The sequence below is a fragment of the Muntiacus reevesi genome, chromosome 2 (genome assembly GCF_963930625.1).
Source record: "Muntiacus reevesi chromosome 2, mMunRee1.1, whole genome shotgun sequence".
Lineage (NCBI taxonomy): Eukaryota > Metazoa > Chordata > Mammalia > Artiodactyla > Cervidae > Muntiacus > Muntiacus reevesi.
In genome coordinates, this window is record NC_089250.1 from 232922137 (window position 1) to 232947795 (window position 25659).

Below are 25659 nucleotides of genomic sequence, written 5' to 3' on the forward strand. Positions count from 1 at the left end.
ATAATACCTTCTTGAAGGTGGCACTGATCTAAGAGAGAAATGACAGAAAGAAAGGAGCAATGCGGAAACATGATTATGAGCATCCCAGGCAGAGGGAACGGCAAGCACAAGGGTCCAGAGGTGAAAGTGAGCCTGCTGTGTTGGAAGAGGCTAGTGTGACTGTCTGGTTAGGGAGAGACAGGCCTGCAATGTGGCAGAGGCTGGTTCACTGGAGGTTTTCTAGATCATCGAGAACTTTCTAGCCCACAGTAAAGAGTTGAGATGTTATTCTCATTGTGATACGAAACCTTTAGAAACTTTAACCAATGTAGAAATTTTGTTTTCCTTTTTTCTTTATAAAGATCTCCATGGGTGTTATGGGACAGGGACCACAAGAAAGTAAGTCAGGAGAATGACCAGTTTAAAAAAAAAGGGGGGGGGATATTCTATTCTCCATTGGGGGAAAAAAGCTTGCAACTCAAAAAAAAAAAAAAAAAATATATATATATATATATATATGGATCTCTACATCTGGGAAGGTTGGCCATCACCCTGTCCTCTTGCCTACTGTGTCTTCATTTGTCCTCCGTGGTTACAGTCAGCATTAGCCAGGGTGTTCTCTTTTATATTCTTGACTTCCAAGTCTTGTTGAATTTGGTTGTTTGTTGTCAGTCTACCCAGTGATCCTTTGTGATTTCTAGGAATCAGGTTCAAAGTCCATATTTTACCTTGATTTTAGCCAATCTCCTCTTGGGGTTAATGTAACTTCAGTGAGCCTGCTTGTGGTGATAAACTGGCTCATTTTGCTTATACCAGTAGAAAAAGCCTTCAAATCCCAAATGGAATCACCAGTCCTTCGTCCCCAGAGAGTCCAGCAGAACTTGTTCAGTCTACATAGTGTTTTTATCTATGAATGTGTAATGACAGTGTCTACTGTTTACTGTAAAAATCTGTGTTTTATTTTGGCATTTATTATCTCACTGGGTCTCAAGGCAAAAAAGAAAGTTTTTAATATTATCCCATGTTACAGATGAAGAAACCAAGGTTCAGAAAGGTTGAACAGATTCTATGGAATGGCTTTGTACATGATAAATGATTGCTCTTAATTTCTAATTCTCCTTTTCCTTGCATGTTTAGATTTTTCCTAATAATCCTTTTTGGAATACACACTGTCTCTTATCTCCTGAGGATAATATTTTAGCATAAATTATAGCTTCCACTGTGGATTGTATGTACACAGAGACCAATATTCTTCTTAATGTCTGCTTAAATTCCCAAACACACTATTGAGTGGACCCCCGTATGTGCCATTGAGCTGAGAGGTACAGAAATTAAAGTGATGAGTGAAGCAAAACTTCATCCTTGAGGAGCATCCGTCTGGTAGCAGGAGATTATGACACTTCCCCAGGCATCAAGACTCTCTCTATTGGGAATTCCTTGGTGATCCAGAGGTAGAACCCCGGGTTTTCACTGCTGTGGGCTGGGGTTCGATTGCTGGTGAGGTAAGTAAGATATCTCAAGACCTGCTGCACGGCCGGAAAAAAAAAAGACTCTATTAATAGAAGTCCAACTGAAAGCAGCTTAAGAAAGGTGGCAATTAGGCATTAGTAAGTTCAAGAATGAGCTACATTCACATTCAGTAAGATGTTTCCCACAGTCATCACCACAAACCTACTGCTTCCGAAAGGTGAGAAATTACTATCTTTAGTAAAAAATTGGTCTCTAGTTTTCCTGTTGCAAGTGCCTTAGTAATAATTGCAGAACTCTAATATTCAGTAGAAGAGTTCATGACATAAAATGTATACACTCAGTACTTATCACTCAGGGTCCAACTCTTTGCAACCCTATGGACTGTAGACTTCCAGGCTCCCCTGTCCGTGGAATTTTCCAGGCAAGAATACTGAAGTAGGTTGCCATTTCCTTCTCCAGAGGATCTTCCCGACCCAGGGATTAAACCTGTGTCTCTTGCATTGACAGGCAGATTCTTTACCACTCTTGCACCACCAGGGATGCCTATATATGTATATATGTATGTATATATGTATGTATATGGGCTTGTATATAGGAGCCATATACATACATACAAGTAGATATATATATGTGTAAGTATATATATATGTATATATATATATAAGTATATATATATATATGTGTGTGTGTGTGTGGGGGGGGCCCATATATATATATGAGCTTCCCTGGTGGCTCAGATGATAAAGAATCTGCTTGCATTGCAGGAGACCTGGCTTTGATCCCTGGGTTGGAAGATCCCCTGGAGGAGTGTTTGGCAACCCACTCCAGTATTCTTACTTGGAGAATCCCCATGGACAGAGGAGCCTGGCGGGGTACTGTCCATGGGGTCACAAAGTGTCGGACACGACTGAGTGACTCAGCACAGCACATGTATATATGCTGGGGATGTGGGTACAACCAAAGGATTGAATGGTGGCCAGATGTTGTGCTGGCAAGACATGCTGGGCTGGATAAAGTGGAGTTAAGACATCCGTAGACATTTCAGTTATTGGAGCAAATTTGAGTTGAGCCAGTTTGACTTGCATTTCTCTTATTTACACCCCGAATAGCCCTTTGTAATAATACCAACTCTTTCTTGAGTCCTTTGATAGCCACGGCACAGTTCTAGCAATGCTTTTCCTTCTTCTTGGGTGACTTTCATTCTCATACCAACTTTTATGTTCCCCTGTGTACCCCAAAGAGAAATTTATGAGCATCTAACCACCACGATCTTCTCTTTCATCTCTATTGACTCCCCTCATGAGGGTACTCACCGTGGGGCTTCAGCCATCACTTCAACATGAATCCCCAAAGCCAGAAGAAGCAAGAGGAGCTAACCTGATGGTTTTAGTGGGCAGTATCCCCCAAGCTTGACCTTACTGATTCCCCCTGATTTCTCACCCTTGTCACTAACCCTTGTCTCTTGCGTACATAAGTGGGGGTGATAATGGATGATGGGTGTCAAAAATATGATGCTAAAATACATGACTGTGTATGTCCTCTCATCTTACCCCTTCCCTAACCAGGATTTAGCACACCTTTCTCACATCATTTGCTTCTTTTTTATTGGTTTTTGAAAACTATACAAGTTGTTACTAAAAATCAAAATCATATCCCATTCCACAATCCAGATGTAGCACATATTAAGAGCTTGTGGGTATCCCTCTAGATCTTCTTCTGTGGATACAACCACACACACACGTTTATGAGCATCATTCCGCATCACCAGTCCCCTTTCTCTGTTGCTTTCCTGTCTTTTTTTTTCTTTATTTTTGCTTTCTTCTGTTCTTATTCTTCATTCAGTCCTTATGGCTTATTCACATGAATGTGTCTGTTAAAAACAACACATTTGTCGACATCAGGGCCACCACACAGAGTTGTATACTGCACAATTCCAGGGAGTGCTAGCCACTTAGATTCCTCATCACTTACCTCTCTTTGGAGTACTTCCAGAGTAATACACTGTGGCATTCATTAGTCATTTTTCCATAAGGACCTTTATAGGTTTTACTTTACAAAACACTTTAGTTTACCTGTACAGCATTCCTAGATGGTAAGCCAAGTAAATAAAATAATCTGTTTTCTTGAGAACCAATGAGCAGCTCAGGAAGAACCAGTTGTAGGAACCCTTGACCAAGATGAGTGTCAATCTTTTCCCAGTAGGAAAAAGGGCATCCATGTGGGAAGAGGGAGTTCAGTTTAAAACTGGCCTTGAGAGAGGCCAAAAAGACATGACCAGTGGTGGGGGAGCAAATAGAATAGGTGGGTGGTAAAGTCATGAAGCTTCCATGAAAGTGAAAACAAAACACCGCAGCTCAGAGGGGTGGGGTTTATAAAAGATGGGAAGTAAAAGCAAACAGATTAAGGGGTTATTTGGGGGATGGTCCAAGACCAGGATTTATCTGTCTAGTCCTTGAGGACTTTTGGTCCCTTAGGCTGAGACTGTTGGTGTGAGGATGCTGTGGTCTCATCTTTGCACTTTTCTAATTCTCAGAACCCAGTTTCTCCAAACCAGCCTGCATGTGTGTGTGCTGAGTGGCTTCAGTCTTGACTAAATGTTTGCAACCCTATGGACTGAAGCGTGCCAGGCTCCTCTGTCCATGAAATTCTCCAGGCAAGAATACTGGAGTGGGTTGTCATGCCCTACTCCAGGGGATCTCCCTGATTCAGGGATTGAACCCACATCTCATTATGTTTCCTGCATAGGCAAGCCAGTTCTTTACTACTAGCGCCACCTGGGAAGCCCCCAAACCAGCCTATAAGCAATCTTTTCTGATACCATACAAATGGGAATCTCTGTTTCTCACCAACTTGGGAGTCCATTTGGTTCTCAAATTTAGAGGATCATGTTACAGTTTGGAATAAAAATTGTAATTGGATTATGCTCAATTGCTGTTGTAATCGGATTGGTTCTTGCTATGGAATATGAATGAGGTCAACCTAAAGGAAGCAATTCATTCCTCGAATGACAACATCTTGGTCTATGAAATGAAAAAAATAAAAAAAAGATCAAAGCTCATTCAAAAAATAAGTGTACTTAATGGAACAGTAGTTTAGAAAGTCTGGAGAATTCATTTTATTTTCATTGTATAATATCTGTTTCTCATAGAGTCGTCTTGTTCTTTAGTACTTTTTATTCCTATGACTGTGCATGGGTTTGATTAGCTTAATTAGAGTTAATGTCTTGGGAGCAGAATGTGGGACTGTGAAAGTTTAGGTTCTTGAAGACTTTGAAAAAGAGAACTGTTGGCCTTGTTCTCCCTAAATTCCCTAAAAAGTCTGATGACTATTATCATCTTAAAATAATTGAAGCACTACTAAAAATAAAAACCAGAAGCAGAAAAATTGAACCCAAATAAAAGGAATGGAGTCATCCCAGATTTGGATACAATTCTTGCAGCAAATTGAGCTTAAATCTGAAGTCTTAGGTAATTTGAGATGAATGCCAAAAAATTATTTTTTTCCCCCTCTGAGCTGTTAACAAAGGCGGTCTCCCCAGTTTCACAATATTTCTTTATATTTTTCCTCCTGTTATCTGTGGCTCTGGTTACGATTGAGAGGAGCCTTAGAGGGAAATGCCATTTCAGGTTTAAGTCTTGTCAGATCTCATTTATTAACTGGCACAGGGTTTAATGTCCAGGAGCTATGAAGTCTGTAGGAAAGCACGTGCTGGGGGCCCCACTCACAGGGAATGAATGGGCCCTGCATCCTCCCCACCCCAACCCTTCCCCTTGAAACCAGCCAGCCAGCCTTAGTCTGAATACGGGGCCTTACAACTCAGGCATAGTTCCCATGTTAAGGGGGAGAGAAGTCCTGCAAAACTGGGGCCCCACAGAGGATGAAGTATTTTGTCCTTAAAAGAAAAAATAGGGTTGAAGAGTGCTGGAATGTATTCCAAAAATTTTCACTTGGAGGAGCTGGCCTTTAAATTCTCTGCATTAAGTGAATACATGCTTTAATCAATTTGCAGTCAATGAGCTATTCATTCATTCATTCATTCATTCATTCATTCAATAAGTACTTACAAGTTTAAACATATGTACATATTTGTTTGCATGTCTGCCATTTGACAAGTCTGTACTCTAAGACTAGAGAAAAGTGATAAATAGAACTGATCACGTTGCTACCCTTATGGGGTTTACATTCCATATGGTGTGTGTGTGTGTGATGGGGGGGTATAGAAATGAACAATTAAATAAACAAAGCAAAGTCTAATAGTAATCAGTGTCAGGGAGGAAATAAACAAGCTAGTGACATATAGTAGGGTTCAATAAAAGTTATTTCCATCCTTTTCAACAATGTATTTTGACACACAAAAATGTCAATGCATTTAAGTTACTTTAAAGAGTTTTTTGATTAATAAATAAATGTTAATAACTATCAACTACAATATATATTGATAGCAAATATTTTATCACCAGAATTTTTTCCTTAATGTTACTTCTGACCATTTCTTTAAGCTATCTGTGACTTTTTATGCCATCTCAGAACCAAAGAGCTTTGTACTGCTCTTCAGGAGCTCTTCTGTGTTACTCAATATTTCCTGTTCTGGTTAAGAGGCAATCCATAGAAGTTCCAGGCTTTTATTTCTTCAACAAATACTAGTTCAGTCCTTGATATGTACCAGGCTGAGGACTGAGTGTTGAATGTTGAGTGCTATGTGCTGGGTGCTGTTTCAGGGACCAGCGTGAAAGCCAGTTCTGTGTTAATCATGGTCAATTCCAGAATTATTTCCCTGAGGCTAGAAGTAACTGAGAATCTACTCATGTATATTAGTTGCCTACCCAATTCTTTTTCCAGGCCAGATTTAACCTTAGCCCTTAGCTCAGCCCAGGTCCAAGTACTGTCAAATGTTATTATTTTATGAATATTTATTTATTTCTTTTTGGCCGTGTGGTGTCTTGGTTGTGGCACACGGAGTCTTCCTTGGGGTGCATGGGCTTCTTTCTGCATGTGGTGAGTGGGCTCCAGACCACAGGGGCTCAGTAGATGTGCCGCATGGGCCTCGTTGCCCCCTGTCATATGGGATCCTAGTTCCCCTAAATTAGAAGGCAGTTTTTTAACCACTGGATCACCACGGAAGCCCCCAAGGTCAACTATTTTTGATGATGCCTTTTGCCACTTGACTTTTGCTCTAGACAGTCCCAGTCCCCTCGGAAGCTGTGAATGGAGAAAGACCCCTGGAATTGCAAGGAGTCCTGACATTTCCTTGTCCCTGGAGTGGACAACTTGGGGGAGGAAAACTTTACTAAAGAAAAGGGGTGATAATCTCTGGAGGAGAATTTTAAGGAGAGGTTGAAACACACAGTTGGTGAGGGGGAATTTTAATGTGAAAAAGAAAACATTTCCAGCAATAAAATGAGAAATATAAAGGAAAAACCCAGAGGTGCTCCCATCCCTATACAGTTCTGTTATTTGCCCTCCTTCTGAGATGGGCCTGTGGGCTACACCACTGCAAAGAGGCTACTTTGGGTACATGGAGCCCAAAGACAGAGGACACACGGACCCTCACCCTTCCCTTCTGAAGATAAGGATTTGAGAGTTTTATAGGATCCCAAATTGTCGAGCTGATCCTAAAAGATATAAGCTTGAGTGAGAGCCATACAGGCTCCCACCATCAGTTTTTCCCTGCCGTGTTTGTTAGGGGTCTGTATTAGTTATCTCTTGTGTGTGTGTGCACGCTCAGTCATGTCCGACTCTTTGCAACCCCATGGACTGTAGCCCACCAGGCTCCTCTGTCCATGGCATTTCCCAGGCAAGAATACTGGTATGGGTTGCCATTTCCTCCTCCAGGAGATCTTCCCGACCCAGGGATTGAACCCATGTCTCCTGTGTCTCCTGCATTGGCAGGTGGATTTTTACTGCTTGAGCTATCAGGGAAGCCCAGTTATCTGTCACTGGGTAACAAATGCCCAAAATGTACTGGCCTCAAACAACAATAATGTTACAAATATGTGTGCATAGAGCAAGCAAGAATCTGGATGCAGTTTAGCTAGATGCCACTGACTCAGGACCTCTTCAGGGCAAGCCAAAATCAAGGCATCAGCCAGGACTGCTGTCATCTCAAAAGTGGATGTGAGGAAGATCCCGAGGTGGCAGACTCTGGGTTCTCACTGACTATTGGTTGACCTTGGGACTTGTGTGTCTCCAGATAGCTACTCGTGACATGGTACCTTACTTCCTTTAGAGAAAGAGAGAAGGGGAGAGAAGTGATAACCAGAATGCCTTTGTAACCTGATCTTGGACCTGACATCCCATCATTTTGCTCTATTGGTATTCTTTTCTTTAGAAGTGAGCACTAGTCTCAGCCCTCCCTCCAGGCGAGTGGATTCCACAATCTCAGTGGAGAGTGATCACTAGGAGCTAGTTAATACCTGAGTGATAACACAGCCTGTGACTCAAGATACTGTCAAGTCAGTGGCACCTCTTTTCAGGGCAAATGCAGGGGAGCCTTCATCTATTTGCACAGTCTCAAAGAACTGAGTTTGAGGAGGAGAGGGAGTTACAGAAGAGTTTCCTCCAGAGTTCCTAAGGATAAGGTGTAAAAATGCATAAGCTAAACTCCTCGGGACTGGGGAACATGGGAGCAGAGGAGATGGTCTTTGGATAGAGGACAGGAGCAACAGACAACCAGATGCTGAATGGTAAAAACAAAACAAAACAAAACAACAACTTGGGAAATTTGTAATAATCTGGAGAGAAATGTGTAGAGTGAGGTCTTCAATGAGAAGTATCAAAAATGTTGAAGGAGAATAAATTTATTTAAATTATTGAAGTATAGTTGATTTACAACAGTGAATTAGTTTCTAGTACACAGCAAAGTGGACATGCATTTGAGCAAACTCTGGGAGATAGTGAAGGACAAGGAAGCATGGTGTGCTGTAGTCCATGGGGTCGCAAAGAGTTGGACACAACTGAGCGACTGAACAACAACATATATGTATATATATAGTTTTCAGATTCTTTTCTCATATAGGTTATCATATTGAGTATGATTTTAATATTCAATATTGAGTAGAGTTCCCTGTAGGCCCTTGTTGGTTATTTTATATGTAGTAGTGTGCATGTGTTAATCCCAAGCTCCTGATTTATCCTTTCTCAGCCCACCTCAAGAATAAATTTATGAAGCCAGCATGCATTCATTGGTCCTACTTGCAGTGATTTTAATTCTCTCTCTTCTTTCGGTGCAACAAAGTCTTTTGTCCTGTTATGAGATCATGCTGACCATGCACAGCCCACTCCAATCCACTAACACTTAGCCGAGGTTGAACGCTGTCCAGCAACCTGGAGTCAGGTTCTGCCAGGTGAGCCAGAAGTCAAAAGGAGGCACAATTGCGTTTTCTGTTTTAAATCACCTCTGATATTAATGTGTACCTAAAATGTTCTGCCAGCAAAGAGTTAAACAAGAAACTGTAAAAATTGATAGAAACAATATGAGACCTAACATTGCAACAGTTGCCAAAACTAGCAAATAATCAAAATCTGACCACAAAACCTCTCCAGATACACAATGGCACCAATGCCAGCTTGAGAACAAAGCGGCCCAATATATTTTTTAAATCCTTCTCATCTCCCATTCATCTCCTGACCAAATGTTGGCAACCTACTGGCTCACAGAATTTTGAGTTATGAAAGGGTTTAGGGATGAACCAGAGCAGAAACTCTCAAATCAGAGGGAGGGGAAGATGCCACCCCCTGCCTGGGAATTGGGTGCAGATCAGAATACGGGAGGTGGGCGTTTGAAAAATATCTATTGTAATTGCATAGCAGGGGCAGGAGAGCATTTTTCTTTTCCTAGAACAGAACACACAAAGAAACCTTGAAAATCCTCTTGGCTGATGGAGAAAGGTCTACATTTTCTTTGCCAAGTGGGGCATTTCTGTTCGAGGGACCCACCAGGATCTCAAGAAGGCCAAGAGGTGACGTGCTAATGTTATCAAAACAGGGCATTGTTGAAGAGCTGATGAAGGCTGATAAAGAGTAACCTCCATAAAAAAAAAAAAAAAAAAAGAGTAACCTCCTCTTCTTGCATATTTAAGAATTCAATCTCCTTGCATTCAGTTCAGTAAATTATGGTTGAACACTAGGTACCAGGGAGAGTAAGAGGTACTGGGGAAGCAGGGCTAGGAAAGGCACCATTCCAATCTTCCATATTCCATATAAACAGAAGTTGGGCAATATCAAGTTTGTTCCATGAAGAATATGCAACTTGTCCTAGAAGAGACAAAACCTAACCACAGGGCATAATTAGGAAAGGCTGCCCTGAACAGGTGATACCTCTCCATCCTCCTTATCATCATTACCCATGTCATTACTGTACTTACTAAGAACTGGGCTGTATAAAGAAGGAAGAGAGTTACAATCGCCATGTGTAGGACCGATTCAAACATATTGGTTTTAGACGTTTATCCTCAATCAATACTTCTGCTTCTTCTCCTGGAAACACCTAACCCTACACACTTCTCTCCAAATGATTACAAATTTCCCAAGATTTTTACCCTTCGGCATTCTATTATCTCTTGATACTGCCCTCTGGCCAAATACCAGCTCCTCTGCTCCCATACTTCTCACCTTTAGGAGTTTAGTCTACACATTTTTATTTGGTTTTATTTCATTTTTAAATGTTCATTTCATCAGTTTATCTATAAATGGCCTCATCATAACAAATGCAATGGACATAAACAACCTGGGATGCTTACACAAAAATTTGTGATAAACTTAAAGCTCAACTGGTGGGCAGCAAAATGCGAGGGGTGTAGGGACTGAGCCTATAGTCTCTGTTTGTTCAGCATCCTGTGGGCATGTAAGTCAGTCTTTTTTGGAAGGGATGAACAGCATCAGTAATCTGATAGGTTGGTTAAGTGTATGTGATCTAGAAGCTTCTAATGTAAAATGGAAGGACTTCTGCTGTCCTTTCCCCTGACATCACATCAACAGACCTGTTGCCTCCTCCTGGTGACTCCATCTACCTGGAAACTACACTCTCCCCACCTATTTAGTTAAACAGACTAACTCAAGCTACACCTAATTTTTTTAAGCAATTAATCCTTCCTTCCACACTCCCCTCATCCCTCTAAATAGATCAAACCCAGTTCTTGAGACTGTGGAAATGGAGAAGCCTTCTATGTGTTTGCTCTAAAAAGAGAGGCTGCTGATCTGATGGGTCTTGAGCAACAGGTTACATCACACTAACATTTTTATAGCTACTTCTTATACTATGGATTTTTTAGCACATAGTTGAAAATTATATCAATAAGAATATGACATCCAGGCATTGGAAAAATCAATCCCAGGTCCTGGATTCTTTGCATGCCAGTGCTATAAGTCACATGGGCAGAATGCTGTGTTAGGCATATTACATAAACCACACAGGCTCTGAGTTGAATTGTTCTGTATTTTGTAATGCATAAAAACCTGCGATGACACAGTCAGGAATCTGGGTAGCAGTGCCGCATGACTACATAGCTATGAGCCTCAGAGCTATTTGGAGGTCATTGTAGTAGGCGTTAGCTACCTCGCCAGCAGGCATTCCCTCTTCCCCTTCCCATCACCCCTTATATAAGTTATGACAGTACTACTGGCCATCATAGAGAGAAAAGCAACAGCTCAGAAGCTTAACAAAATAGAAATATATTTCTTGCTCAAGTAAAATCCAAGCTGAAGTGGAATTTGAAAGGATGCTCTGTTCCATGCGGTCAGTCATTCAGGGACCAAAGCTTCTTGCATCTGTGACCCCCATCCTTCTCTACGGTTTTAGGATGTGGTCTGTTTGACCAGCGCACAGAGGAAGAGGCTGCAAAAGATTGCGTGGGAGGTTTTTACATACCAGGTCTAGAAGTAGCTTACATTCACTGGTCATGATTCAATAACATGGCCCAAAGGGATGGGGGCCCTATATGGTATATTTTATTCCTGTTTTGGAGAGAAGAAAAAGGAGATATAAGGAGTAAAGGAACTTGCCCAATGTCACACAGCTGGTCACAGTGGAGTGGAGATTTGAATCCAAAGCTCAGCTGCCAGAGAGTATGTTTTTAATCATTCAATATATTTGGGAAAAGCTGAACCCTTAGATGGATCTTGAAAATAGAATATGAATAAACAGTGGAAGAAAAGACAGAGGACACTTCTTTTGAAAACTAGACATTTTTTAAAAGGCAAATGAAGGGAATCTTTCTTGTGAAATGTACTCATACAATACCATCTCCAAAGGGCTTCTCTGACCAGCTTCTCTGGTAACTCAGCTGGTAAAGAATCAGCCTGCAATTCGGGAGACCCCAGTTTGATTCCTGGGTTGGGAAGATCCCCTGGAGAAGGAACCACTGAGTATTCTTGGGCTTCCCTGGTGGCTCAGAGGGAAAAGAATCCCCTTGCAATGTGAGAGACCTGGGCTTGATCCCTGGGTTGGGAAGATCCCCTGGAAGAGGGCACGGCAGCCCACTCCAGTCTTCTTGCCTGGAGAATCCCCATGGACGAGGAGCCTGGCGAATTACAGTCCATCTCATACGGGTGGGCAAGATGAGTACCTCCGTATACACGTCCCTCCTGTCTCATCAGGGCTAAGATATCCCAGAGGGCGGAGGCTTTCTCCTTTCTTTTCACTGAGCTCACAGCTCTGAGCACAGTGTCAAGAGGATGCCAGTAATCCATCACTATTTACCAGGCTGAGGTTGGGTTCCAATGTGGAACGACAGGCATATCTGCTCACCTGATGAGGAAAGAGGCTGCCACACTATGTTGAGGTAGGCCGGGGCAGGAGGGAGAGGCATTTGTGTCCTGTGGCTCTCCTTACTGGATGGAGAAGTAGGTTGGCAATGTGGTGGGTTCAGGGCATGATACACTGACAGACAGCAGTCTCATAAACAAAAAATTAGAGTCTGTAACAACAGGGAGCTCATATCGGTGCCCTGTTAGGACCTAGAGAGGTGGGTGAGTGGTGGGTGGGAGGGAGGTCCAAGAGGGAGGGGATATATGTATCAGTTCAGTCGCTCATTCGTGTCTGACTCTTTGCCATCCCATGGACTGTAGCACACCAGGCTTCCCTGTCCATCATCAACTCCCAGAACTTGCTCAAACTCATGTCCATCGAGTCGGTGATGCCATCCAACCATCTCATCCTCTGTCGTCCCCGTCTCCTCCTGCCTTCAATCTTTGCCAGCATCAGGGTTTTTTCCAATGAGCCAGTTCTTCGCATCAGGTGGCCAAAGTATTGGAGCTTCAGCATCAGTCCCTCCAATGAATATTCAGGACTGATTTCCTTTAGGATTGACTGGTTTGATCTCCTTGCTGTCCAACAGACTCTCAAGAGTTTTCTCCAACACCATACTTAAAAAGCATCAATTCTTCAGTGCTTAACTTTCTTTATAGTCCAACTCTCACATCCATACATGACTACTGGGAAAACCATAGCTTGGACTAGACAGACCTTTGTTGACAAAGTAATGTCTCTGCTTTTTAATATGCTGTCTAGGTTGGTCATAGCTTTTCTTCCAAGGAGCAAGCTTCCTTTAATTTCATGACTTCAGTCACCCTCTGAAGTGATTTTGGAGCCCAAGAAATAAAGTCTGTCGCTGTTTTCATTGTTTCCCCATCTGTTTGCCACAAAGTGATGGGACCGGATGCCATGATCTTCGTTTTCTGAATATTGATTTTTAAGCCAACTTTTTCACTTTCCTCTTTCACTTTCATCAATAGGCTCTTTAGTTCTTCTTCGCTTTCTGCCATAATGGTCATGTCATCTGCATATCTGAGGTTATTGATATTTCTCCCTGTGATCTTGATTCCAGCTTGTGCTTCATCCAGCCCAGCACTTCTCATGATGTACTCTGTATATAAATAAAATAAGCAGGGTGACAATATACAGCCTTGACATACTCCTTTCCTGATTTGCAACCAGTCTGTTGTTCCATGTCCAGTTTTAGCTGTTGCTTCTTGACCTATGTGTATATGAGTATACATATATGTATACGTATAGCTAATTTACATAGTTTTACAGCAGAAACTAACACAACATTGTAAAGCAATTATCCTCCAACTAAAAAGAAAGAAAGGCATTCTTGACTTTTCCCAAATTTATACATATATTCATGAAGCTTCGTTGATGTAATTGACTCTTCCAGGACTGGTGGGATGTAAGTAAGTGACTTTTTGTTAACTTTTTGCAAGGCAGTGAAGGACTGTGAAAGGAATTTATGATTGGACAGATCTAGGTTCATACTCTCTCACTCACTCTGTAGTCTTGGCAAGTCATTTTAGTCTCTGGCTCTGAGTGTCTTCTTCCATAAAATGAAGTGAATAATACCAATTTTACAGGTTAATTATAAAGATTAGCAATACAAACGGCAAGTACCTCTTATAATACTTAGGTCATGCTCTCACCAAATGAAACTTGGTTTCCCAAAGCCTGATCTTAGATTTTTTCCTTTGAGACAGAATTCAGTTTTAATTGAGAGCTATCTAATGTAAACCAGCTTAAATAATACAATGATTTATGCACTTTAAAAAGTTGGGGTAATGTGGCTGCAGGTATAGCTGGATTCAGGTGCTTAAATATTATAATCATAAACCTCTCTCTCATCTATCTTCCCTTTCATTAGCAATATCCTTCACTTTGGCTTTCACTATTTGTAAAAAGAAATAAACAGCAATAGATTTCTAGATTAGAAGAGAAAAAGGGTCTGAAATCAATGACCTCAGCGTCTACCATAGGAAATTAGAAAAAAAAGAGCAAATTAAATTCAAAGCAAGAAAAATAAAGGCAATAAATAAAGATCAGAAAATAAGTAAATGAAAAAGGAAATAAATATCAGTACAGAAATTAAGTGAAAACAAAACTAGAATCAATCTGCCAATACTGGAGACATCGGTTTGATCCTTGGGTCAGGAAGATCCCCTAGTGAAGGAAATGGCAATCCACTCCAATATTCTTGCCTGAGAAATCCCATGGACAGAGGAGCCTGGCTGTCCTCTGGGGTCGCAAGAGTCAGACTTGACTTAGCTACTAAACCATCACCACCACCAAAAGATTTGAGCAGATTTTTTTATTTAAAAAAGTATACTGATGGCAACTAACACACAAAATGATAGTTAGCATCTTTAGATATTAGGGAAATGCAAACTATAACCACAACATGGCATTACTATACAGTGGGTATGATATTACACCAACTAGAATGGTTAAATTTTAAGAAATCAAAGACTCCAAGTGTTGGTTAGAATGTTAATCAACTGAAACTTTCACATGCTGTCACTGATTATGTGAAAACGTACAACCACTTTGAAAAACAGTTTGCAGTTTCCTAAAAAAGTAAATGTCCACCCACGGTATGATTTCATCATACTGGTTCTAGGTATTTATCTAAGACGGTTAGATCCTTATATCCATGCAAACTCTTTTTTGTAAATATTCATAATAGCTTTATTTATAATAGGTTAAAAAAATGGAAATAACTAAAATGTTCATCAATAGGTATTCTGATAAGTCAATTATATATCTATTCAATGGGATACTGCTCAGCCATTAAAAACAGCAATGATAAAAATAAAATTATTTTTGTTTTTGAGAATTTGGATAAATCTCAGAACGTATGCTGACTGAAGGAAGCAGGACAAAAAAGAGTACATGTTATATATTCACTTATATCAATTCTAGGAAACGCAAACTTACCCACAGTGACAGAATGACATGTGGCTGCTTGGGACCCAGAGGAGTGGAGCAGGCTAGGAGGATGTGATTACAAGTGGTCAGAAAAGATTTTGGTGATTATATAGATCCATGGCTTCATGAATGCACACTCATCTTACAACTTACCATATTATATATTTTGAACAAGTATAGTTTATAGTGACAGATTTTATTTTTTTGGGCTTCAAAATCACTGTGGACAGTGACTGCAACCATGAAATTAAAAGACATTTGCTCCTTGGAAAAAAGACTATGACAAACTTAGGCAGAGTATTAAAAAGCAGAGACATTACTTTACCAACAAAGGTCTGTATAGTCAAAGCTATGCTTTTTCCTGTAGTCACGTATGGGTGTGAGAGTTGAACCATAAAGAAGGCTGAGCACTGAAGAAATATTGCTTTCAAATTGTTGTGCTGGAGAAGATTCTTGAGAATCCCTTGGACAGCTAAGAGATCAAACCAGTCAATCCTAAAGGAAATTAACCCTGAATATTCATTGGAAGGACTGATGCTGAAGCTCAAATACTTTGGCCTGCTGATGCAAAGAACCTACTCATGGGAAAAAACCCTGATGCTGGGAAAGATTGAGGACAGGAGGAAAAGGGGGCAACAGAGGACAAGATGGTTGGATAGCATCATGGACTCAAAAGACATGTGTGAGCAAACTCGAGGAGACCATGAAGGACAGGGAAGCCTGGCTTGCTGCAGTCCATGGGGTCGCAACGAGTTGCACATGAGTTAGTGACTGAGCAACGAACAAATCTACAAATGCCAAAGTTACCAGCATTGTGCTCTCATTAATTCCTGTAAGCAGTGTCCCAGCATTGACCCGCTGGAATTGTTGGGAAGGGCTGAGTCACGGTGTTGATAAGCCATCCCTCACAGGGTGGTCACTGGCGCTGGCCCTTCAGAATCGGCTCTGAGGAGCAAGCTGCAGCAATGGGCCAGCGGTGTTTCCTCTGGGTGAATTCCCTCCCAGGCATAGACAGAAAAAAGAGAAGTTCATTTTTGTCCTGCATTGGTTCTCACCCTGGCAAAGGGGAAAATGAGATGAACACTTTGAAATGCTAATTATTTAATCTCTGCCAATGTTGGCTGCTTCCAGGGGAGCCCGTGTTCATTTGTAAAATGAAACTATTTTAGAATATGACCCAGGTCCTGAAAGTGTGGCCCTCGGGGAGGGTGGGGAGGGTGGGGGGGCCCTTCCCAGAATCCCTCAGCCGCTCAGCACTCTTGAGTAGCCTCCCTTAGACGTTCTGTTTGGCTGTTCCCCTGACTCATTGTAAGCAGTCCTCAGAAAGCCTCCTGAGTTTAGAAAATTTTGCCAGCCTAATGCCATGGGGGTTGAGAGACCGGAGTTCAGACTACAATTTCTGCATTTTCTTCTTGAGGCATCTTGGCAGACTGTCAAACTCTCGAAGCTGTAGTTTTCACATATCTAGAATTTTCTTCCTGGATTTGTAGTGAAACTTCAGTGATACTACTCCCAAGGTACGTGTAGCTCTGAGGGTGAACAATCTAGTTTGGTGCTCAGTAGAGTTTAGCCATTTTAAATTGTGTTGTGATACTTGAAAAGGGTTGGAAATTGTGTGATTCTCTCTGAAATACACTTACTTATCTCTGTTTCTTTCTTTTTTAATTCAAATTATCTCTCTACATACAGCGGAGTGGGAGGGGGCAGAACTTTCTGAAAAAAATCTCTTCCGTTCGCCTTTTTAAGCCTGTATTAGCCTGCTCAGGCTGTCATAACAAAAGACCACAGACTGAGTGGCTTAAATACAGAAATGCATTTTCTCATGGCTTTGGAGGCTGGAAGTCCGAAATTAAGGTGTCTGAAGGTTTGGTTTTTCCTATGGCATTTCCCTTTGGCTTGTTGGTAATGGCCTTCTCCCTGCACCCTCACTTGGCATTTCCTTCATGTTCCTATTATAGTACCTTGATCTCTTGTAGGTAAAATTAGGTAGATCTCTTCTGATAAGGAGGAGAAGGAAATGGCAACCCACTCCAGTATTCTTGCCTAGAGAATCCCGTGGACAGAGGAGCCTGGTGGGCTGCTGTCCATAGGGTCACACAGAGTCGGATATGACTGAAGTGACTTAGCAGGCATACATGCATTGGAGAAGAAAATGGCAACCCACTCCAGTATTCTTGCCTGGAGAATCCCAGGGATGGAGAAGCCTGGTGGGCTGCCGTCTATGGGGATGCACAGAGTCGGACACGACTGAAGTGACTTAGCAGCAGCAGCAGCTTCTTGTAAGGGCACCAATCTTATTCATAGGATTAGGACCGCAGCCTTATAACCACATTTAACCTTGATCACCTTCTTAAAGGCATTGTCTCCAAATAAGTTTCCATAGGGTATTAGGGCTTCAACATATGAATTTGGAGGGACACAATTCAGTCCATGGGCTTCCCTGATGGTTCGGTGGTAAAGAATCCTCTTGCCAATACCAGAGATGTGGGTTCAATCCCTGGGTTGGGAGATCCCTTGGAGAAGGAAATGGCAACCAACTCCAGTATTCTTGCATGGGAATCCTACAGACAGAGGAGCCTGGCAGGTTATAGTCCATGGGGTCACAAAAGCATCAGATAAGACTAAACAATAGCAACAACAGCAATTCAGTCCATGACAAAGCCTAATGTTGCCTCATGTAAAAATTTAAACTTAACAGAGAGCTGAAGAATCCCACTGCACATCTTGATCATCTTTGGGATAAACATCTGAGAATTTGCCCCAAAGTCTAGTCCTGGATAATAGTGTTTTTCAAACATTAGTCGTTTCTCTACTATCTTTATGTTTTCACTACATCTGCTTTTTCCCTGGACTATGATTTATTTAGTGTCTTTCTTTAAATTAACTCCATATTTTATTTAAATAAATATATTTTAAAAGAAAATCTTAGATCATTACCAAGAAATTTAAATGATCTTATTTTATAAGGAGAGAGTGATCATACAATAAATCGATGTATATAATTGCCTTATTGAAAAAACACTTAGCACTTACTATATGCCAGATACTACCCATGCACTTTTGTAAACATAATCCTGTATATTCTTCATGACCTATATATAAATAGCTTTATTACTGTTAGAAAGATATAGTCTTCTCTATCAAAGGAGAAATTATAAGAAATAAAGAAGTGATTCATTCTTAGAATAATTGAACAGAAAGATATATAGCCAACTTGTGAATAAGATTCCTAAAATGGTGGCTCATTGCCAATCCTTTGTTCCTTTTACTTCCTGATTCTCTTTCCTCTTAAGAACATTTTGGCAGGCTAATTTCATCAGCTTTATCCTGGACATGTGCAAAGAACTAAAAGAGTGGGGAAAATAGCTAATGTAAATCTTCCAATCAGGAACTCACAAGTGCTTCTCATGGTCCTCATGGAGACCAATGGTCCAATAAAAACTTAGGCGAAGTCCAAGAAAGATTGTAACACTGTGGTCCTCAATCTATGAGGACCAGAGGAGGGAACCTGCATCTTAAGGATAGAAACCAGACTTCCTACTCACTGTGCTTGCTCCCAGACATTTGTCTGTAGTACACCCTTCTGCAGAAGTAAAGACTGCCTTGCTGAGCTATTTTTGACTGTCTGTCTTATTCTTGTGACCTCGTTTGAGAGTATTTCCAATTTTATTCTTATATTAAAGAGGACGAAACTAAGGCACAGAGAGGCTAAATAACTTGCCAAAAGTCACACAGCTAGTGAGTCCCATAACCACTAGGAACCTGGGAAGTCTGATGTTAAACTTTTAACGTTTAAACTATATTTACTGAAAGGCTAATTTTCACAGATTTAGTGATTAAAACTCCTGTAGATTACTCTTCTTTCTCAGGAGAAAAATTTTAAAATCACTAAACTAAGAATGATCTCCAATTCCAAAAATAAATTTCAGTGTTTGACTAATAGCTAAGTGCCTAGACTTGAAGAAAACATTTCAACTCAGGTCTTTCTGATTGGGAAGCCCCACAGATTCACTGCATCTTAGCAGTTTTGCTTGTAAGAAAGGCTTTCTGCAGTCCCAACCAAAGGCAAACATCTGTTCAGGTCCACCAACCTCGGGGTTATTCTTGGTGGGCCTCCTTTGGGACCACTTATTCACCGTATCTTTTCTCAGGTGGCAGGAAGATTGGGAAACTGATGTGATTTGGAGGTGGGATAAGGAGGCTCATTCATAGCATTGTCCCAGACCAGCCAAAAATGTAAAATCTGCTTGCTTCCCAGCTTGCAGAAAGAAATCATAACTGAAGCGTTCCTCTCTGTAGATCTCCACCTTGTAAATTCTATGGAACTCATTATCAGAATTATCTTGGGTGCTCATATAACCACACAAGGCTCCTAGCAAAACTTTCCTTCCAGAACTAAACTAATTTAGCACTAGACAGCTAATATTGTTGACTTGTAGATTCATGTGCATGCATGTATATATATGCACACACACACATACCTACATACATGAGTGTTTGCTAAGTCACTTCAGTTGTGTCTGACTCTTTGTGACCTCATGGACTGTAGCCCACCAGTCTCCTCTGTCCATGGGATTTTCCAGGCAAGAATGCTGGAGCTGCCATGCCACCTCCAGGGGATCTTTCCAATCCAGGAGACAACACATGTGTCTTGTGGTTCTTGCCTTGCAGGCAGATTCTTTAATGCTGAGCCACCAGGGAAGCCCCACATATATACATATATGGACATAAAGAAGGGATTTCTAGGTGGCACTAGTTGTAAAGATCCCACCTGCCAATGCAGGAGACCTAAGAGACACCAGTTCAATCCCTGGGTCAGGAAGATCCCCTGGAGGAGGGCATGGCAACCCACTTCAGTATTCTTGCCTAGAGAATCCCATTGACAGAGGAGCCAGGTGGGGTACTGTCCATGGGGTCTCAAAGAGTAGGACTAAAGTGACTTACCTTGCATGTATTTAAATAATTCCTTCATTTGGCTTTATGGATTTATTTCTGCCAGAATATTTGAGATGATATACACACCTATATATTATTATATATACAAAATATATACACATATATTATACTTATAATGTATATACTTATACATATAATATATATACATATAATCATAAGGGATTGATATAGGTCATACCTGAATGGTCTAGTGGTTTTCCCTACTTTCTTCAATTTAAGTCTGAATTTGGCAATAAGGAGGTCATGATCTGAGCCACAGCCAGCTCCTGGTCTTGTTTTTCCTGACGGTATAGAGCTTTTCCATTTTGGCTGCAAAGAATATAATCAATCTGATTTTGGTGTTGACCATCTGGTGATGTCCATGTGTAGAGTCTGCTCCTGTGTTGTTGGAAGGGGGTGTTTGTTATGACCAATGCATTCTCTTAGCAAAACTCTATTAGCCGTTGCCCTGCTTCATTCTGTACTCCAAGGCCAAATTTGCCTGTTACTCCAGGTATCTCTTGACTTCCTACTTTTGCATTCCAGTCTCTTATAATGAAAAGGATATCTTTTTTGGTGTTAGTTATAGAAGGTCTTGTAGGTCTTCATAGAACTGTTCAAATTCATCTTCTTCAGCATTACCGGTCAGGGCACAGACGTGGATTAATGTGATATTGAATGGTTTGCCCTGGAAATGAACAGAGATCATTCTGTTGTTTTTCAGATTGCATCCAACTACTGCATTTCAGACTTTTTGCTGACTATGAAGGCTATTCCATTTCTTCTAAGGGATTTTTGACACAGTAGTAGATATAAGTGGTAGATATAAGGAGAAAAGGAAAGATATACCCATCTGAATGCAGAGATCCAAAGAATAGAAAGGAGAGATAAGAAAGCCTTTCTCAGTGATCAATGCAAAGAAATAGAGAAAAACAATAGAATGGGAAAGACTAGAGATTTCTTCAATAAAATTGGAGATAACAAGGGAACATTTCATGCAAAGATGGGCACAATAAAGGACAGAAATAATATTGACCTAACAGAAGCAGAGAGCAGTCACCATCTGCAGTGATTTTAGAGCCCCTCAAAAATGAAGATTGTCACTGTATCCATTGTTTCTCCATCTATTTGCTATGAAGTGATGGGAACAAGTGCCACGATCTTTGTTTTCTGAAAGTTGAGTTTTAAGTCAACTTTTTCTCTTTCCTCTTTCACTTTCATCAAGAGGCTCTTTAGTTCTCCTTCGCTTTCTGGGTTGTGTCATCTGCATATCTGAGGTTATTGTTTTCCTCCCAGCAATCTTGATTCCAGCTTGTGTTTCATCCAGCCTGGCATTTTGCTGATGTACTCTGCATATAAGTTAAATAAACAGGGTGACAATATACAACTTTGATGTAGTCCTTTCCCAATTTGGAACCAGTCTGTTGTCCCATGTCTAGTTCTAACTGTTGCTTCTTGATCTGCATACAGATTTCTTAGGAGGCAGGTCAGGTGGTGTGGTATTCCCATCTCTTTAAGAAAGAGATCACAAGTTGTAGTGATCCACACAGTCAACACAGTCAAAGACTTTGGCATAGTCAATAAAGCAGAAGTAGATATTTTTCTGGAACCCTCTTGCTTTTCAATGATCCAACAAATGTTGGCAATTTGATCTCTGGTTCCTCTGCCTTTTCTAAATCCAGCTTGAACATCTGGAAGCTTGTGGTTCACGTACTGTTGAAGCCTGGCTTGGAGAATTTTGAGCATTACTTTGCTTGTGTGTGAAATGAGTGGGGTTGTGCAGTAGTTTGAACATTCTTTGGCATTGCTTTTCTTTGGCATGGGAATGAAAAGTGACCTTTTCCTGTCCTGTGGCCACTGCTGGGTTTTCCAAATTTGCTGGCATATTGAGTGCAACACTTTGACAGCATCATCTTTTAGGATTTGAAATGGCTCAACTGGAATTCCATCACCTCCACTAGCTGTGTTCATAGTGATGCTTCCCTAAGGCCCACTTGATTTTGCATTCCGGGATGTCTGGTTCTAGGTGAGTGATCACAGCATCGTTGTTATCTGGTCATGAAGATCTTTTTCTATAGTTCTTATGTGTATTCTAGTCACCTCTTCTTAGTATCTTATGCTTCTGTTAGGGCCATACCATTTCTGTCCTTTATTGTACTCATCTTTGCATGAAATATTCCCTTGGTATCTTTAATTTCCTTGAAGAGATATCTAGTCTTTCCCATTTTATTGTTTTCCTCAGTTTCTTTGCATTGATCACTGAGGAAGGCTTTCTTCTTCTTTTTTTTTTTTTTATTTTAAACTTCCCTTTACTATCTAATTCTTTTTTTTTTAATTTTATTTTATTAGTTGGAGGCTAATTACTTCACAACAATTTCAGTGGGTTTTGTCATACAATGACATGAATCAGCCATAGAGTTACGCGTATTCCCCATCCCGATCCCCCCTCCCACCTCCCTCTCCACCTGACTCCTCTGGGTCCTCCCAGTGCACCAGACCCGAGCACTTGTCTCATGCATCTCACCTGGGCTGGTGATCTGTTTTACCATAGATAATATACATGCTGTTCTTTCAAAACATCCCACCCTCACCTTCTCCCACAGAGTTCAAAAGTCTGTTCTGTACTTCTGTGTCTCTTTTTCTGTTTTGCATATAGGGTTATCATTACCATCTTTCTAAATTCCATATAGATGTGTTAGTATGCTGTAATGTTCTTTATCTTTCTGGCTTACTTCACTCTGTATAATGGGCTCCAGTTTCATCCATCTCATTAGAACTGATTCAAATGAATTCTTTTTAACAGCTGAGTAATATTCCATGGTGTATATGTACCACAGCCGAGGAAGGCTTTCTTATCTCTCCTTTCTATTCCTTGGAATTCTGCATACAAATGGGTATATCTTTCCCCATTGAAAGTGAAAGTCACTCAGTCATGTCCAGTTCTTTGCAACCCCATGGACTATAAAGTCCATGGAATTCTTCAGGCCAGAATACTGGAGTGGATAGACTTTCCTTTATCCAGGGTATCTTCCCAACCCAGGGATTGAACCCAGGGCTCCTGCATTGCAGGTGGATTCTTTACCAGCTGAGCCACAAGGGAAGTCCAAGAATACTGGCAGGGTAGCCTTTCCTTTCTCCAGTGGATCTTCCCGACCCAGGAATCCAACTGCGGTCTCCTGATTTGCAGGCGGATTCTTTACCAACTGAGTTCTCAGGAAAGCACATAATATATATTATGCATATATAATAATATATGCTTTGGTCTTTTCCCCTATAGTTCAAACTCTATTCTGGAAGAAATAGGAAGAGCAGGGCTTTATTTCCTTAGTTCTTTTGGCTCAGCTAGGAACCCAAGCCACACTGTGGGAAGGCAGTCCTGATTTTAGAGTGAAGAAGTAAAAGTCAAGCTCAACCCAAGCCCAGGCCCAGGCCCACATTTATTCCAGAATCTGTGAGAAGGCCAGCAAAGGGAGTGGGCGAGCCTCTGAGTTGCCACCCAACCCTGGTCCTTGTCAGGCCATGAAGCTAGCAAGAGATCTTGGGTGTCTGACCCCTGAGCAAGAGAACTCTTTCAAAGCCTATGTTCCTTCCACTTTGCCACTCCGTCCCTGGAGGCTGCCTTGGAGGTCTGCCCTGGCATTCAGACCACCATTTGTACTGTCACTGGCCCAGCCAGTTGCCTGTTGCTATCAGCAGGGGACGAAGGCCTGGCAGTTTGGTGCCTTTAAAGTAGTTTTGTGAATTCAGCTCCTCCCAGCCCCTCTCCCCCTTTCTTTGGGAGCCCCCACGGCCCACGGGATATCCAGGCACTGGAGAAAAAGAAACTGGTTTGATTTAAGCATGGAGGGCTTGGGAGCTGGGTGTGTGTGTGTGTTTATATTTTCTGTGCATCCATTAGGGTGAGTGGCTGAAGGGTGGAGGTAAGGGGGAGCAGAAGAGGGAGAAACTTCATTTATATGTTAATAGTTACCAGCACTGGGGCTAAACTGACAGAACTATTTCATGGGAAACTGACAAATTTTGTCAGCCAGGCTGGGCGGCCACATCTCAATGGGGCAATAATCTTGATTAGCAAAACAATTGGGGGCCTCAGAACCCACTCAGGTTACATTCCGCCAATGTGAGCAAGGATGGGGCCTTCAAGCTTGAAGACATTTTCAAAAGCCACTGAGTTTAGGTAAATGAAGTGAACTGTTGGGTTGGGGGGGAGGGAGGCAGTGGACAAAAGGGGTTAATTTGATTGACCGAATCTTCATAGTCTTATAACAATCATTTACTCAGCCAGTAAATCCGCAAGAAACCAGTGGTGCCGACAGGAAATTGGAGTATCTGTTTGCCCCAGACATATGGGAATTTTAGCTGCCTCCTCCTGACACTTGCCAATCTTGGGGGAAAAAAAAAATTCCACAGCCCCCTTGGGGCCCTAATTACCACGTGCAGAGTAAGTCCTTATCTAAAAATACACACACAACTCAACACCCACGCACAGAGTCACTGCAGGCCACTGTTCCTACCACATCTTGACTCAGTTTTGGCATTCCTTTTTGTTATTAGTTCATTGTATTGCTAATTAAAGCTGGAATATGATGATCCCTTCCCAACCCCCTTCTAGGAACCGGAACTGCCTGGAAAAGCTTGAGTAGCTTTATTTTCAGAGTGACCCACTGGCCCTGTTTCTGTTTGTAAACATACACTCAGAAAGGGCTCCAGTTCCATCTGCCTTCATGTCTGGAATATCTGAAAGAGGAGGATGTCCCCAGTCAAGGGGAGTGAGAAGGATGGGAAAATTTTGCATCTCTCCAGTGGGGAGCCTTCATATCCTGATAGACCTCCCATTGTTTAGGCCTCATGGAAAAACAGTTGTTTGGTATGATCTAATCAATTCATTTATCTTAAATTTTTTATTTTGAAATAATTACAGACTCACAAGTAGTTGCAAAAAAAAAAAAATAGTACAGGCAGGTTTTGTGGGCCCAGATTCAGCTTCTCTTCAAGGTGACATCTACAGCTCATTATCAAAACCAGAAAATTCGTTGGCAGTGTACGACTAACTAGACTACAGACCTTACTCAGATGTCACCATTTTTTTGCATGTACTAATTTTCTTTCTTTGTATGTCTTTGTGGATCATCATATGACTCATTTAGTTGTTTTTTTTTTTCAATCTAACAAATAAACCAATCCTGAGATTTCAACATTGGAAAGACTGTAACAATCACTTCACCTACTACTTCCCCAAATCCTACCATACCATCCCAGCAATCATCTCTACAGTCTGTCTGATTCTTGAATTCTCTCTGAAAACAAATTGCCTTTAGAACATCAAGCCACTGCTTACACACTGCACATGACACACGTGAGGCTCATTACCTTTTTCAGACCACTTGACCTTTCTTGATGGAGAGATCACAGGAAGAGCCAAAAGTCTTCTGTCTCATGGCCCCTTGAGAGCTCTAGTTCCACCTCTGGCTCTGGATTGCGTGCTAGGTTGCTTCAGTCGTGTCCACCTCTGTGAGATCCTATGGACTGTAGCCCAACAGGCTCCTCTGTCCATGGGATTTTCCAGGCAAGAATACTGGAGT